This window comes from Rattus norvegicus, chromosome 15 (assembly GCF_036323735.1).
Source record: "Rattus norvegicus strain BN/NHsdMcwi chromosome 15, GRCr8, whole genome shotgun sequence".
Lineage (NCBI taxonomy): Eukaryota > Metazoa > Chordata > Mammalia > Rodentia > Muridae > Rattus > Rattus norvegicus.
Window position 1 is genome coordinate 13,663,295 of NC_086033.1, and position 16,575 is coordinate 13,679,869.

The 16,575-nt window shown below is 44.2% G+C and overlaps 1 protein-coding gene and 1 non-coding gene across 2 annotated transcripts in view; one reads left to right on the plus strand and one right to left on the minus strand.

The window, feature by feature from the left end:
* The window catches only part of Atxn7 (ataxin 7), a 145,453-nt gene that overhangs the window by 115,436 nt on the left and 13,442 nt on the right, over positions 1–16,575 (minus strand).
* Positions 10,641–10,746, plus strand: LOC120097304 (U6 spliceosomal RNA). The gene has a single exon (XR_005494514.1). It is a non-coding gene; the product is annotated as a U6 spliceosomal RNA (small nuclear RNA).

Here is a 16,575-nt window from a genome sequence, read left to right on the forward strand (position 1 = left end):
TCCTGAATTCTGGGCAAGATAGATCAGTATTCAAGCTCTCCTTCCCTGCTAAGGAGCTGAGACAGGGTGACACCTACCATGTACTTGCACAGCTCTAATGCACATTTGGCCATATGGTCTTATTTGTAGGCAAACATTAATGTGCCCTCCTCTACAGATCCCAGAACACTTCCTATACTTTGTAAGACAACAGATAGATGTCTGAGAAAGATTTGTTCCCTCTGAGGCTATCTGAACACAGACTTCACCTATCCATGGAATTCCATGTCTTATTAACAAACACATTCAAAATTTTACAGACTTAATTTCATAATGACCATTCACATTAATTATGCAGAGCAAAAAAAAAAAACCTGTCCTTTGAAGATTTTCCAAGACAAAATGGAACATAAATATGACCATGCTTTTATCTCTGTATTATACACATAATTAAATATCCTTTTGGATTTCTAATTTCTGTTCAATCTTCAATCATAATACTTACTTGTTAGCAGGGCAAACTTTTCCTAGAGTACCTCTCCCCTTGACTTTATAAAGTGTGTAATCTTTAACAGCAAGCCAAAAGTTAATGCTAGAATTGGCAGTGTGTCCGTATATTTGACTTCACATGCTGGTCAAATGTGGCACTGCAGAGTTTGGAGTACTGAAGCTAGAAAAAAAAAATCAAATGCCGGGAAACAACTTTAAAGAAATTCCTTTTAAAATTTAATTATAAATGGTCTTTTAAAAATGAGATTTTTAAATGCTGAAAGAAAAGCCAATTTTAAACAACGTTATTCAACACTATCAAAATGACAGTAAGATTGAAAACCAGGTTGGTGACTGGGAGAAGGTGGGGGCTGGGAGGTAGTGGGTACAGGCCAGCATAAGGGGCAGCACAGGGCGCCATCTGCAGGGTTAGGGCGGCTGTGCATCTGGACTGGGAAAGTGACTACTTGAAGATTCTCGAGGGATCAAATCACACAAGTGCATACCCTGCCCCTGTTAAGTTTCCAGGTTTTGATACTGTGGTATGGATAGAAAATACTCAAGCCTTTTCCAACATTTTATTATCTGACTTTCTGGACCTAAGCGGATTGATTATCTTGATAGAGATAATGAGGAAGTAGAAACAGAACACTAGCCTTGTTCTAGCTCTCAGATTTACTGTCAGTGACAATGTCAGTAACGCACATTTTGTCAGCCAACGTGGATGTCTCACAAGGGAGCTAGCAATACACACATTGTGTAAGAAATAATTGAAATAATGTTTAGAACTTCTGTGGCATTTTAAACTACATAAGATTTTCCATTTAAAGCAGAGAGCCATGAACAGCATACTTTAACTGTGGGTTAAAAATAAGAAGGCATTTGTGGTTATTGTGTGCTACTCAAGATGCCGCTGAGCCTATGATTACATGTCATTTTCAAGATATATTATTAGAGTTACACGATTACCAAATAATGATTTTGTGTGGACCTGAGGACAGCGTCAATAAGTCAAACCTGATTAAGTTAATAAAAATTTTCTACAATGTGACAATAAAAATTAAGAGACAAAGAAATTCCCTGTCGCTGGTTTATGCCATTTAAACAAATTCAGTGTAGAAAGATTCAGATCTTTCTGTCACTCTAGGATGATGACATGAATACAATCCCCTGGTTCCTGCATCTCATAACCAGGCTCAGGCCCCTTCTCTAAAGAGGGGATGGGAAGGGGGCTAGCAGCACTTCCTGAATACCTTCCTGTTCACTCCTCTCGGTGATGCAACATGACCTACATTTCCTGCGCCCATTGAGACTCCATGGGAGGGGGGAAGAGGAGAGTTCTTCATTTCTCTTATCCTCTGATTAACTAGGACAGCACATGCCACTCAGGGGACTGCTGCTGGGCAGAAACAAGGGAGAAGTCATGCCGGTAGGAAATTCCAGGGAGGACATTTGGGAACGGTGCTCCTTGGGCTCTGCAAACTCACTGCCACGGTTTCATAAGACAGCAGCCAAGGAAGAACTGCCCTGCTTTCCAGGAGCATCAGCTGGGAATCCAAAGTGCTGTTTTCCCTTCCTCCAGGCTCTCAGCAAGATGAAATTAAACTTGAGTTATCAACTCTTATCCTGGACATCATCTTTTTTCTTTAGACTTAATTTACAAACATTAAGTAACAAAGACTGTGCAGAATGTTCTCAAAACCCACAACCAATTTCTCCTAGTAGCTTCTTTTCTCACTTTTAATATTCAGTCTGTTGTTTGTTTATCGAGGGCTGGCATCAGGGCCATTTGTGGAAGTTAAGGAACAATTTGAGAGAGGGATCCTGCCATGTCGGTCAGAGACTGAACTCACTCAGGTCTTCAGGCTCCTTACTGCTGAGCCATCTCCCTGGCCACTCTCCCAATTTCTTAGATAAATATGGCACCTTTGTCCCAGCTACTGAAGTAATACCAATAGGTTATATTTATTTTTCTTCCAGATCTTTAAGGTGTGTGTGGCAAATAGAATTGTATATGCTTACTGTATGATCATGATACAATCCATGTGCAAGTGCTAATATTAAAATGGAACTAAGAAACACACCCGCCGCCTTCCTGTTCATCATTTTTTTGTGTGGTGAGAACACTCAAGATACTCCCCAGTGCCTTTCACTTACATGCTGCTAATTGCAGTCTCTGACCTTACAACCACAGAGCCTCTGAGTGTATCATGCTCATCAGAGACGAGGCCTGTCAGAGCACAACTCTGGGCATGCTTGTTGTCCTATTTCCTCCCCCTACTCTCAGAACCTGACGACCACAGTGCTCTTTCTGTATGTTCAACACGAAATGAAATTAGATATTTGTCTTTCTGTGCCTGAATTATTTCACTGTTATATTATTCTCCAGGTTCATCCATGTTGTTGGAACAGGAAGGAGTCCCTTTAAAGATCGATTTCGACTCTGTTTGTACACACATCGCATATTCTCTTGTCCAATGATGGACACTTAAGTTGATTCCAGAGTTTACCTGCTGTGAACATGTTTCGGGGAACATGCGAGAGCAGATTTTTTTTTTTTTTTTTTTGGTTCTTTTTTTCCGGAGCTGGGGACTGAACCCAGGGCCTTGCACTTCCTAGGCAAGCGCTCTACCACTGAGCTAAATCCCCAACCCCGCTAGAGCAGATTTTCAGTGACACACTTGTTGTTGTTGTTCCTTTGGCTCTACACTCAGAGTAAGATTACTACGGAGTATGCTAGTGCTTTGCTTTGTTTGGTTGGTTTCTGTTTCTGTTTCTGTGACAAGGTTTCTCTGTGTAGCCTTGGCTGTCCGGAAACTTGCTCTGTAGAGCAGGCTGGCCTCAGACTCACTGAGATCTGCCTGCTTTAGCTTCCCAAGTGCTGGGACTAAAGGCATGCGCCACCACTCAGCTAATTTCGCTTTTATTACAGGGTATGTTTGAAGTCATAGTTTAAGAAGTCACGGCTTAGGATATTATAAAAACTGTGTTTCCCTCCTTCCATATTAAACTCCTTTGAAGGAAGTCACTATGTACAGCTAACACTTAAGGGACAGGTAGTTATATTCTCCCTCCTCAAGGGTAGATTATTAGCATAAATCATTTGAAACTCTTTTACATGAAAAAGTTGCTCAGCATGCTCTTTCTCATTTGTGGTTCTATACATTTCTCATAGTCTAGATTTATAGATTTCCGTGTTCAATTTGGAGTCTCTGTAGAGTTTAGAAAGACACAAAGAACCCAGGAGAAGGGTAGGCCTTGAAGGGTGAGGTGAGATGAATGAAGGTAAGGGGGAATGTTGGGAGTTAAAGGTTCAAGCAGGGATGAAGGTGGGAACAGGGAAGAAGAAGGAGTGGGAGTGGGAGCGTTAATCAAAGTTACGTATTAAAAAAACCCTCGGGGCTGGGGATTTAGCTCAGTGGTAGAGCACTTACCTAGGAAGCGCAAGGCCCTGGGTTCGGTCCCCAGCTCCGAAAAAAAGAACCAAAAAAAAAAAAAAAAAAAAAACCCTCATGGAAATCCACTACTTTGTATGCTATTTGAAAATATAATCTTAAAAATTGAATTCAGACACAGGTACCCCAAATAAGAGGACAATGACTCCTCCAGGAGGCATTGATTATTAAATGAAGATCTTAGTTCCAAGAGTGGGGTACCTCCCTCTGGTTATTGATTAAGGAAGCTCCCCCAAAATAACACAAGCCACTGCCATTGCTCCTGGTTTCCCACTAGAACCAGACAATAAGACACCATTACTGGAGACACTATACACTTTACTTCCAGGACACAAAGAAATCACGATGAATATCATTATACAAGAGAAATGAATAAATGAATATCTGAGCTCTAAGTTTTAACAGCTCCGAAAAAAAGAACCAAAAAAAAAAAAAAATCTGCTCTCGCATGTTCGCCGAAACATGTTCACAGCAGGTAAACTCTGAAATCAACTTAAGTGTCCATCATTGGACAAGAGAATATGCGATGTGTGTATAAACAGAATCGAAATATCTGGTACTTAAATGATTCTATATGAGTCACCCACCACCAGAGGGGGATTAAAAATCTTACACAAACCACTTGCATAGTAAATAATCACAACTGCCTTCAGAGTCTCTTTACTCTGCAGCAATCTATAATAAATCATGAAGTGGATGCAGGTAAGCAGACTATCATCTGACTGGATCCCTTTCAGGTTTCAAGTGACTGGAAAGGCTACAATTAAACTCTTCCTGTCCTTTTCTGCTGCTGTTGTTAAGGGAACTCTCTCTTTAAATGCTGCTTGATTGCTGCTGGAGCTAGAAGAAACCCCCTTCCTATACTATTACACGGTGTGTCTTCTGTGTCGACACATCCACTGACTTGAGCTAAAGGAAAACTCAAATACTATCCAAGTATAATTCCGAAATACACATGTAGTTTCCTATTGAGGTTTGTATATTTCAATGTCACCAGTTTTTCTTTATAGAAATTAAACTAATCAAATCCAAGGTCTGACTCTGGAGAGTGTTAGACACCGGGGTCATGTGGTGTGAGATAAAGACTTCTGGAGATGAGTAAATTGCACAGATTGGCATTTCTCCCATGAAACCCACACTGGGAAACTCCTCACCTCAGACTACAGCCATTGTCTGAGGTAAATGGCCCATCCCCAGACTTTCAATTCCTGTGATCAATAAGCATTCACTGAGCTTCTATGTAGTGACATACTATATACCTCGTGCCTCCAATTAATCTAATAGATAGGAAACAGCTCCCAGCAGGGAGCTGAGGGAGTGGAAGGTAAGCCTTAACAAAGCTGTTGGCACGAAATGGCTCAGAGAAGCATACTGGTTTGTGTCAGGTCTCCAGCTGCCTGATGACATCTCAGGAAAGTTCATAACTTCCTTTTCTGCATAACAGATATGGCAAAGAAGTCCTCACATATGATAGGCTCTATAGTATAAGAGGTCCTCATATTGTCCATTTCATACCCAGGTATCACTAGTCTGGCCCCACTAAAGGCATCCCCAGTCTTTTTGTATAGCCTAACACCATGACCTTAAAAAACAATGTCACTTCCTATGCGTCAGTCAAGCTGTCTCCGATACACAGACGACAGTGCATATTAATTTAAGAGCTGTGAACCAGAATGAGCAGCAGCATTCACACTGCCTGAAAGGGATGCTACAAGAGGCACTGACACGTAGCATAAGCCCAGAGGTAAGTCTTTCCAGGCGAAAAGCAAGCACGGTGGATCAGTAACAAGGGCAAGGATTCTGAGCCCCGGGCCAGCAAACTGCTTCCACAGAAACCAGTAAGAACACACTTGCCACCAAAAGCTGACGACTGACCTCCAGGGCCGAGTCCTTTCACTGTGTGACAAAACAGACTGGAGCAAATCTGTCTGGGACAGACACGGAAGCCACGAAGATGATATTTCAGGGCCTGGAAGGTACTCCAACTTGAAATTTCTTACTTTCAAAATGTTCTCAGGAGAAAAAAGCTATCAGGATGTCATACAGTGTATCCTGGCCTAGCCTGCAGGATTCTGACTTCTAGCCCCTAATGTGTAAGGTTTAGACCCGTGGAATACTGTTTACAATGAACGTCTGCACCATGGGACGCTGACAGACACAGCTAGCTTCCCCCAGAACCAGGGGTAAGCCTAGCCTTTCATCCAGATGGAGCCAGGTTTAGGCTCTCCAGCCTGCTCCAAGGCCAGCACTAACATTCTAAGCATGGGTTCAACTAACACCTGTGTGATGGCTCTCAGCTGTCTGTAACTGCGGTTCCAGGGGACCCAACACCTTCTTCTGGCCTCTGCAAGTACCACGCAGGCAAGTGGGGCACAGACCTTCCTGCAGCCGAAACAACTATACACATAAAATAATAAAGATTCTAAAGACTTTCTCTTTCCGATTTTACTCCTGAGGCAATAAGAAAAAAGCATGACTAAGAACAATCTGTTTTTGGAATTGGTTATGTGACCTCAAGCCAAGTCCTTTCAAGTTTAATTGGTTAGATAGATAATGCAGTAAAGCAGTGTCTGGCACATACTAAGCTGTCAATTAGTGACAGCCACTACCAACAGTATCCCCACTTTGCAGGAGACAGACTTCGACACCATAAAGCTAAACACCTGAGAGGCAGTCCGCCCTTTGCAGTTCCCCACCAAGCAAATGGCCACAGCGGGGAGGCAGATCGAGGAGGCAGATCGCAGACACAGGAACCCTGCTCTTCTGCTGATAACACTCTAGTAGGAAGACAGCCGCAGAACCTTTAAACACTATGAAAATGAGCTTCGAAAGAGACAGGGAGGGAGCCTGCAGACACCGGAGTGTGAGAGCAAGTAATACTATCACTAGGTTTTGCTTGCAAGGCCAAGGAAGGCTTGGATGAAGAGACAGCATTTAAGGTGGGGCCACAAACCAGAAGCCTTGTTAGGGAGGTTTGAGGCAAAGGAACCCTCAAGAGAAAAGACTGAGCATGGCCGTCTAAATTTCTAAAGGGCACAAGCGACACGTGAGGAAATAGAGATGCAAGCAGGGGCCTCGGGTGAAGGCTCCAGATGCCGTGCCCTGTGCAATGGGAAGACAGGACAATGGCTGCCTACAGTGGAAGAGGAGTGAAAGCACTCATGGACCCCAGATGCCTGCAGACGGGACCACTGTGCTGGCTTATCATTCCCATTCTGGAGTACAGCAACCCAAGATGTCCGCTAAATTCTTGTAAGCTGTCTTAGAGCATCTCTGGGAAGACAAAACTAAAACAGTTTCCCTTCTTTCTAACCCCAGCTGATGCTTCACTCAAGTACTTATCTCTCGTACAGCTGGGCAAGGACCTCACTGCTGACCTTCAATCTCTGGAGACCAGAGAACGTACTTTTATCTTTCCATCTCTCAGAGTCCAGTGTTCATCAAGATTTAGACTAAAACACTTCCTTTTAATAACCTAAAAATGTTATCTTTCTAAATAAGCAGAGTAAAATCTTCTTACAAATGTATTCTACTTCAAATAAATAAAGGGATAATATGCAAGGATTTTTTTTAAAGATTTATTTATTTCATGTATGTTAGTACACTGTAGCTGTCTTCAGACATACCAGAAGAGGGCATCAGATCCCATTACAAATGGTTGTGAGCCACCATGTGGTTGCTGGGAATTGAACTCGGGACCTCTGGAAGAGCAGTCAGTGCTCTCAACTGCTGAGCCATCTCTCCAGCCCCATATGCAATGATTTTTAAGTCCTACTTTTACATCTGTATTTGTCAGGGTTCTCTAGAGTCACAGACCTTATGGAATGTCTCTATATATTAAGGTAATTTATTGTAATGACTTATAGTCTGCAGTCCAACCTACCCAACAACGGACAGCTCTGAATGGGAAGTCCAAGAATCTAGTAATTGCTCAGTCCCACGAGGCTGGGTGTTTCAACTGGTCTTCTGTATAAACTGGAATCGTGAGGAACTAGGCTCCAACAGATGTGCTAGCAAGTCTTCCTTCGTGCACTGTCCTTATGTAGGCTCCAGCAGGTGTGGCCCAGATTAAAGGTGTGTACCACCATGCCTGATTTGGAACATGCTGTATCCCAGGTTGGCTTTGAACTCAGAAGTCTGCTTGCCTCAGTCTCCTAGGATTAAAGGCATGTACGACCTTGCCTGGGCCTATGCTTTTCATGGCCACTATCCCTCAAGATCTGGATCAAAAACATGTGTCATCCCAGTCAAGATCCAGTCAGAAGTCTGTGTCTTCCAGTCCCAAGATCTGGGTCACAGGTGTACCCTCCATTTCTGGATTATAGCTCATTCCAGATGTAGCCAGCTGACAACCAGGAATAGCCATCATCACACCTTAACCTTAACAACAGCAAAACAACTTCATCAATATGTCACTAAAATTCTAAATTTTATATTTTAAGATTCATTTCATACATAAGTTTATTTGTCTCTTCATTTTGGAGGCAGTTCCTCACTATGGTGCAGCCCTGGCTGGCCTAAAACTCACTACAAACCAGGTTGGGCTTTGAACTCACAGGGATCTCTCTGCCTTTGTGCTGGGATTAAAGGCATTCACTCTTTCTATCCAATATGAATATCTGAAAATTTTTAGTTTAACTCAAGCAAGAACAAACTGTACCCAAAGATTCTCCTGAGAAGTATTCGAATTTGTTGAGTAATTATGCTGGTGAGAATGCTGGAAAACAAGGACCTGGGAGAGCTCAGCAGGCGAAGGCACCCGCGGCTGAGCCTGACTGCACGAATTCAAGCCCTAGGCCCAGCAAGGTGAAAGGAGAACCAACCCTGCAGCTGTTTGTTCCCTGACTTCTGTATGTGCACTGTGACACTGCATTCTCAGACACACACACACACACACACACACATCAAATGTAAAATGTAATAAATGTCTTTAAGAAGCAGTTTGGACTATCTATATTTATATTCAAAAATGGAATTGAGTCCTCATCAACAGGTCACATATGCTGTTTCTTTGCAGTTTAACCAGCTTCCTTGAGGAAGACACTGAGGTAACCCCAGGCCAGTCTCCAGCACTGTGAATCTCCTCTGCAGTGCAGGAAGCCGACTTCCAAAGTCTATCCCTAGGTTACTTGCTGTCAAGCTAGAGGAGCCCAGCCCACAGGAAAGAGACCAAGGAGGCCGTTTCCTAGCACAGGCTGAGTCTCCCAGTACTATCGCTCCCTTATGAAGGCCCTACTCTATGGCTATAGCTCCCAAGAGTTGTATCTCTGTCTGGGGAGCCTAACCTAAATGCTACTTCCCTTTGTGAGTCTCTTCCACCTGAGAAGCCTCTCTCTACCAGGCAAGGAGGGCGGGAGCAAACTACCTTGCGCTGCCAGCCACCTGCTCCCGTCCTTCTGCCTCCCTTTCATTGTGCTTCAAAATCTCCACACCACAGCCAAAAGGATGAGCAGGCTGACAACTCTTCAGCAGTTCTGAGCAAATTCCAACTCTGCTTCTGCAAAAGCGAGGGCAGGGTAGGTACACACTTACACAGAGGTCTGCTAGGAGTTCCTTCTTGGGGCTTTTCCTCTCAACAAACCAACTGGATCTGTGGCTACATATTAACTGAAATTACCTGGGAGTCTCTCCACACTCTACCTTGCAGTAACGTGGCACAAGTAACCTGGCTGTTACTGTATTTGTGAATACTAAGAATTCAAGAATTCTTCCAGGGCTTGATAAGAACCGATGGATTCTTATCTCCCTCTGCAACCAGTAAGTGGTTCAGAGCTGGCTGAGTGGCTAGCACAATGATGCCGGCAGATAGCCTTCGGTGTGAAGCGAAAATGTTCCAGTCACTACATGTGAGCCAAAAGTACCTTCTCTTTCCATCCGAGAGAGCAAGCTCCTCATGGACCTAGAGGCAAGGCCTGGGAGGCAGTCTAGGCAGCAGCAGGATTAACTAAATATGACACCCTATATTACCCATTTTAATAAGCCCATATCCTTAACTCTAAGTGATCCATTCAAATGTTTGCCATATTGGTAAACAAGCAGGTGAGGAGATACATATCAAATATTAATAATAATCCTTACCTGAGTATGAGTTACTTCTGCTGCTTTCTGTGTATCTATGAATCTTTGAGTTTCTAGAAACACGATCTTTGTAATCAGGAAAATCTATTATATAAAGACTTCTGTGAGCACTGAGGTTTTCCACAAGACCTAAACTTAGACGATTCTTACAAAAAATGAAAGTTGCAAATCGCTCATTTAGTTATTGTTTATTTTATCATTTTTAAGGGTTTTTATTTGTTTTAGGTGTATGACTGTCTTATCTACATGTATGTCTGTGTCCCACGTGCATGCCTGGTACCTGAGGTGGACAGAAAAGGACGTCAGGTCCTCTGGGACAGTTATGGGGCAGTTACAGATAGTTGTGAGCTGTCGTGAGTGCCTGGGTCCTCTGGGTGCTGCAAACTTGAGCTATCTCTCAAACCCCTAGTTTACCATTTTTTCAATGGTATAATCATTTTATAGACTTTGATGTTTAATTCAGAAACCACTCAAACTGTACAAAGCAGTAACATTGCATGTAACATGCTGTCTGCCTTATATTACAACCTTAACTGAGATAATTAAAATCTTTAAAGCCAAAGTTCAGTATTTTTAAGACTGTGAAGTACTACTAAACCAAACAGGAAGACAACTGCTTCACTCTAAAAGTGAAGAGTGGTGCTCACTTCGGCAGCACATGTACTAACATCGGAACGATACAGAGAAGATCAGCATGGCCCCTGCGCAGGGATGACACGCAAATCGTGAAGCATTCCATGTTTTTGAACAGAGACTGAAGGAACACCCATTCAGAGCCTGCCCCACATGTGGCCCATATATATACAGCCACCCAATTAGACAAGATGGATGAAGCAAAGAAGTGCAGGCCGACAGGAGCCGGATGTAGATCGCTCCTGAGAGACACAGCCAGAATACAACAAATACAGAGGCGAATGCCAGCAGCAAACCACTGAACTGAGAATAGGACCCCCGTTGAAGGAATCAGAGAAAGGGCTGGAAGAGCTTGAAGGGGCTAGAGACCCCTTATGAACAACAATGCCAAGCAACCAGAGCTTCCAGGGACTAAGCCACTACCTAAAGACTATACATGGACTGACCCTGGACTCTGACCCCATAGGTAGCAATGAATATCCTAGTAAGAGCACCAGTGGAAGGGGAAGCCCTGGGTCCTGCTAAGACTGAACCCCCAGTGAACGGGATTGTGGGTGGAGGGCGGTAATGGGGGGGAGGATGGGGAGGGGAGCACCCATATAGAAGGGGAGGGGGACGGGTTAGGGGGATGTTGGCCCGGAAACCGGGAAGGGAAATAACCATTGAAATGGAAATAAGAAATACTCAAGTTAATAAAGATGGGAAAAAATAAATAAAAATTAAAAAATAAAAATAAAAGTGAAGGGTAATGCCATAGCATATGTGATTAAGTGGCCAAGAGATTGGTGGTAAAACAGACTAGGGGGTCTCTCCCCTACAAATGTTAGCCAATAAAACTTCCCAGCCTTCAGCTGACTGGCACTTGATACTTTCCTAATGAAAGAAAGCTACTTGTTGCTAGCTGTTAGCTAAAGCAAGAGGCACAGTAGAGTCCTGCCAACTTCCAGATCATGACCGCTTGTTCACTAAGACCACTCATGTGTCCAATTCAGTGCCATTTATATAGAGAACTAGAGCATCTCTTCCAAACACTGGACCCTCTCATCATCTGGATTGGTGAACACGCACCTTCAATATCTTACAGTGTTGAAATATGTTAACAGGGAATCTTGGCTTCCATAAATACCTTTACTAGCTTCAGGAAGCTAGTAAATCAAGCAAGGGATCCCTTTAAACTGTGCTAACCTAATGGCAAGTGGTCTGCTCTATCTTCGATCTGCAAGTGATTTATAGTTACAGCGACAGGGACTATAGACAGGGACAGAGTACGAAGCTGGGGCCGCAGAGAGTAAAGTAAAGCCTTCAGTATCACCCTTCAGTGGAACTGCAACGAGCTATGCAGGCAGAGCACTAAAATGGTAAACGCAATCTGCCGAAACAGAAAAAAAGCCAGTGAGTATGGGAGAAGGGAAAGGCATGCACTTTCCATTGTAGAACTCAGTTAGCCTTCTTCCCAGAATTAAATTCAAGGACTCCACAATTTCAAAACATCTCTAAAAACCATGAGACAAACTAAAAGTGAAAGGGAAGGAAAGGGAGCCTTTTCACTAGTGCTTAAGTAGTGCCTCGGGCTGTAAAAACCCGTGCCTGAAACAAATTAGGGAAAGACAGTTTCAAAAACTAGCACTAAATGCTAAAATAAGATGTTTGCATCCTGGGCTGCCTCTGATGCAGCGACCTAACCCCACAACAACCTTGTACACTACGTCCACAGACAAGTTCATAGTTCAGATTGCGATGAACCACGAGAACCTTGAATACTGTTTCCACAGACGAGCTTATAGTTGATTGCCATGAACCTTTAGAAGTGACAGGGAAAAGTCAAATACTCAATCCTACTGTTCACAGAAAACTGTCCGAAAACCCTGTTAAACAGTGTCAAGCGCACCTCTCAAAACCTCTCATGGTACGGCCCTGAACTAGAAAACAGTGAGATTCATTGAAGAGGAGCTCAGGGCCTGAGAGGACATGCGACTACACCACAAAGTGGTAATTATACAGTGAGCGTGTAAAAAAGTCTAGACTCAAGGGCTCCAAAAGGTACTTCAAAATCAGCTAATAATCATGACCAGGGACAGGAAAATAACTTTCTCAGAGGGCTATGAGAGGGAAAGGAGGGTGGAAAAAGACACTGGGCCACCAAGGCAAGAAAAAGCTGCTACCAATTACCAAGGTGATTAGTAGACAAGTAGACACCATCATTTCATACAGCCCTGTTTGAATATTTGTCTCCCCAGATTCATTTGCAGAACTCCCAGGAACTGTTGATGGAAGCTGCTATTAGGAGGTGAGATGTTTGGAAAGTTCAGGAAGGCTCTTAAAGAATCAGTGCAAGGAAGTTTGCTTGCCCTGTTCACAGGATGAGCTGAAACACAGGATAGCATCTTGAAAGCCTTCCCTAATCAGTCTTTCCTATGTTGACCTCTTGGTCTTGGATTCCCCAGGCTGGTTGTTTACAAACTACTTAGTTCTACACTCTTTGTTATAATAGCCCAAATGGGCTAAGACACACAACCGGTGAAGGACAAATATTAGTCTAACCACTTCTGATTCATCTCAAAGTCTTAAGAACTCAGAAAACCAGCCCCAACAGTTGTCAGCCAGCTCTAGAAGTCCCTTTACCACTCCGAGGGAATCAAGGTTATGGCTATTCCCAGCAGTCCTATGTGGCTAGGGAGGCTGCTTCCCCTTCTACCATATCGTCAGAAGACGGGCTATTTCCTGGCTTCTTAAGAAACATACGCATTAAAATACTGTGAGTAAAATCATACTGAATGGTGTACTTGAAATGTGCTTTCACTTACATTTGTAAGAATTGTGCATAACTGCAGGTAGCTCCTTCAGCTTATGGCATAGAGGGAAATGTCTAGAATCTTAGCAATGTTGCAGTGAAAGGAGGTAGACTATAGAACAGGAAATGATGACAGGACAGTTTAGAGAATGGTATTTATTTAATTGGGTCTTGACAAGACCTCTATTGGTTGGGTGAGAACGTAAAGATGAGGCTGTTACCGATGTTAAGTTAGAAAACATCAGCGTCGTGTCTGAAAACGAAAGGTGAGGAAGAGGAGGAGGAGGAGGAGGAGGAGGAGGAAGAGGAAGAGGAGGAGGAGGAGGAGGAGGAAGAGGAGGAGGAGGAAGAGGAAGAGGAGGAGGAGGAAGAGGAGGAGGAAGAGGAAGAGGAGGAGGAGCAGGAGGAGGAGGAGGAGCAGGAGGAGGAGGAGCAGGAGGAGGAGGGGGAGGAGGAGCAGGAGGAGGAGGAGGAGAAGGAGGAGGAGGAGAAGGAGGAGGAGCAGGAGGAGGAGGGGGAGGAGGAGCAGGAGGGGGAGGAGGAGCAGGAGGAGGAGGAGGAGAAGGAGGAGGAGGGGGAGGAGGAGCAGGAGGGGGAGGAGGAGCAGGAAGAGGAGGAGGAGAAGGAGGAGGAGGGGGAGGAGCAGGAGGAGGAGGGGGAGGAGCAGGAGGAGGAGGGGGAGGAGCAGGAGGAGGGGGAGGAGCAGGAGGAGGAGGAGGAGCAGGAGGAGGAGGGGGAGGAGCAGGAGGAGGAGGAGGAGCAGGAGGAGGAGGGGGAGGAGCAGGAGGAGGAGGGGGAGGAGCAGGAGGAGGAGGAGGAGGAGCAGGAGGGAGAACCTGGGATAATACTACTTACCCAGTAGTATTGCCATTATATACATTACACCCCAGGCCGCAGTTTCCGCTACTTCCCTTTCTCTCAGGGTTCTCCCGCCTCCCCTCTCCTCTAGGTCCACTCCTCCTCTGTTTCCCTTCAAAACAGACAAACAAACAAAAGGAGCAGATCTCCCAGGGGATATTAACTAAACACAGTATAACAAATTACAATAAGGTCAGAAAACCTATCAGGAGAAAAGGGTTCCAAGCATAGGCAAAAGAATCTGAGAGGTTTGAATCCCACTGTTAGGATTCCCATAGGAACACCAACTACACAGCCACAACATATCTTCAAACCAATACAGAGTTTGTGATTGTTGATTCAGTATCTGTAAGCCACTATAAGCCCTGCTTAGTTGATTCTGTGAGCTGTGCTCTCATGGTGCCCTTAACACCCTCTGGCTCCTAGAATCTTTCTTCCCTGTCTTCTTTCGGATTCCCCTGGTATCACATACTGCTAGTCTAACTGGATGTCAGCATGTAGAAGAATGCAAATACAGCCATGTCTATTACCCCCCAAGTCCAAGTGGATCAAAGACCTCAATATAAAACCAGATACACTAACCTAATAGGAGAGAAAATGGGAAAGAGCCTTGAACACATTGGCACAGGACACAATTTCCTGACTGGAAGCAATGGCTCAGGCACTAGGATCAAAAATTAATACATGGGACGTCAGGAAACAGAAAGGCTTCTGCAAGGCAAAGGACATAATCAATAGGACAGAACAGCAGCCCACAGAGTGGGACAAGATCTTCACCAACCCTACATAGGGCTAATATCCAAAGATCTTTAAAAGGGTTCCAGACCTAAATAGAGAACTCTCAACAGAAGAATCTCACAAGGCTAACTAAGAAGCACTTAAAGAGATGTTCAAAGCCCCTAGTCACCAGGTAAATGCGAATCAAAAGGACTTTGAGACCCTATCTTACACCTGTCAGAATAGCTAAGATCAATAACAAGAGTGACAGCTTGTTGTGATTAGCCCAGGAGTTATCTGTATTTTGATGCTAATTCCACTGCCCCAAGGATAACTGCCTAGTCACTACTCAGGACTAAGGTGACTTCACCAGAACCTTCTCCCCATTGAATTTGTAAAATACACGTGAGGGGCAGGTACAGGATAGAAGGAGGCCTGTCATTGGAGGAGAAGGAGGGATGGGCAGGAGAAAGGTTTGAAGGATGAGGAGAAGACTGGAATGGAAAGAAAGAAGAGACTGGAGGGACAGAGAGAGAAGCCGTGGCAGGACAATTTGGCAGGTGACCTTACGATTCCATGCTGTACCTTTACAGGTTGTTAGAAATGCTCTTAAGGGATGGATGGTACTGGGCTTTGTATGTTTAGGTGGGCAATTATATCTTATCAATTGGGCCAAGGGTTATTGTGTTGTGTGTTCTTTCATGTGCAGATTTAAGTGTAAGGGAGTGTGGGGTAGCTAGTCTGGGCCGCCACAGAATTGGAATGTGTGCTTCCGACAAGATATCCAGCAGATATCTTGGGGCACTGCGGTGTAGACCTAGTGGGGAATAAAAGATACTTCTTTATTTTTTTAAATTTTTTACAACAACAGCTCATGCTGGCAAGGGTGTGGAACAAAGGGAACACTCCTACATTGCTGGTGGGCATGCAGATTTGCACAAACACTTTGGAGGTCATTATGGAGATTTCTCAAAACAACAACAACCTAGATTTCCCTCAACCAGGACTGGTGGGCTACTAAAATATAGAGGACAGGAAGTTGGGAGGGAGGGATATGGAGAACGGGGCTGAAGTGGGCTAAGACAGGGGGACAATAAGAATAAGTATGATCAAAATACATTGTATGAGATCATAAAAATACAAATATTACATTAAAAATATGAACAACTTAAAAAACCAAAAAAAAAAAAAAAAAGAAAGAAATAAACTTTGGAGATATGTGGACTTGGGGAAAGAGTCAACTAGGGAGCGTCTGGGTGTTAGACACCCAGTGATAGACAATGCAGTCGTCTAACTAAGACGCCTGCTGCTTTCCCTGCCCTGCATGTCTTCCTGGGGCAAGTCTCACCGCCTCTGGCAAGCATCACTGCCTGAGTGTACTACCTACCACACCGTGGAGCCAAGCCTGGGTCTAGACACACTCTCAGAGGACAATGGCGGTAAAACCTACTGGGAAGCAGTGCCTTAGGGTCCTGCTCCCTCAGTGCCCAGGGCGACTCTAGGTCTTTGGTCTCTGAGACCGACCTCTTTAGCAGCAACAGCACCAGTCTGTAAGCTATACCAAATCCCTCTCCT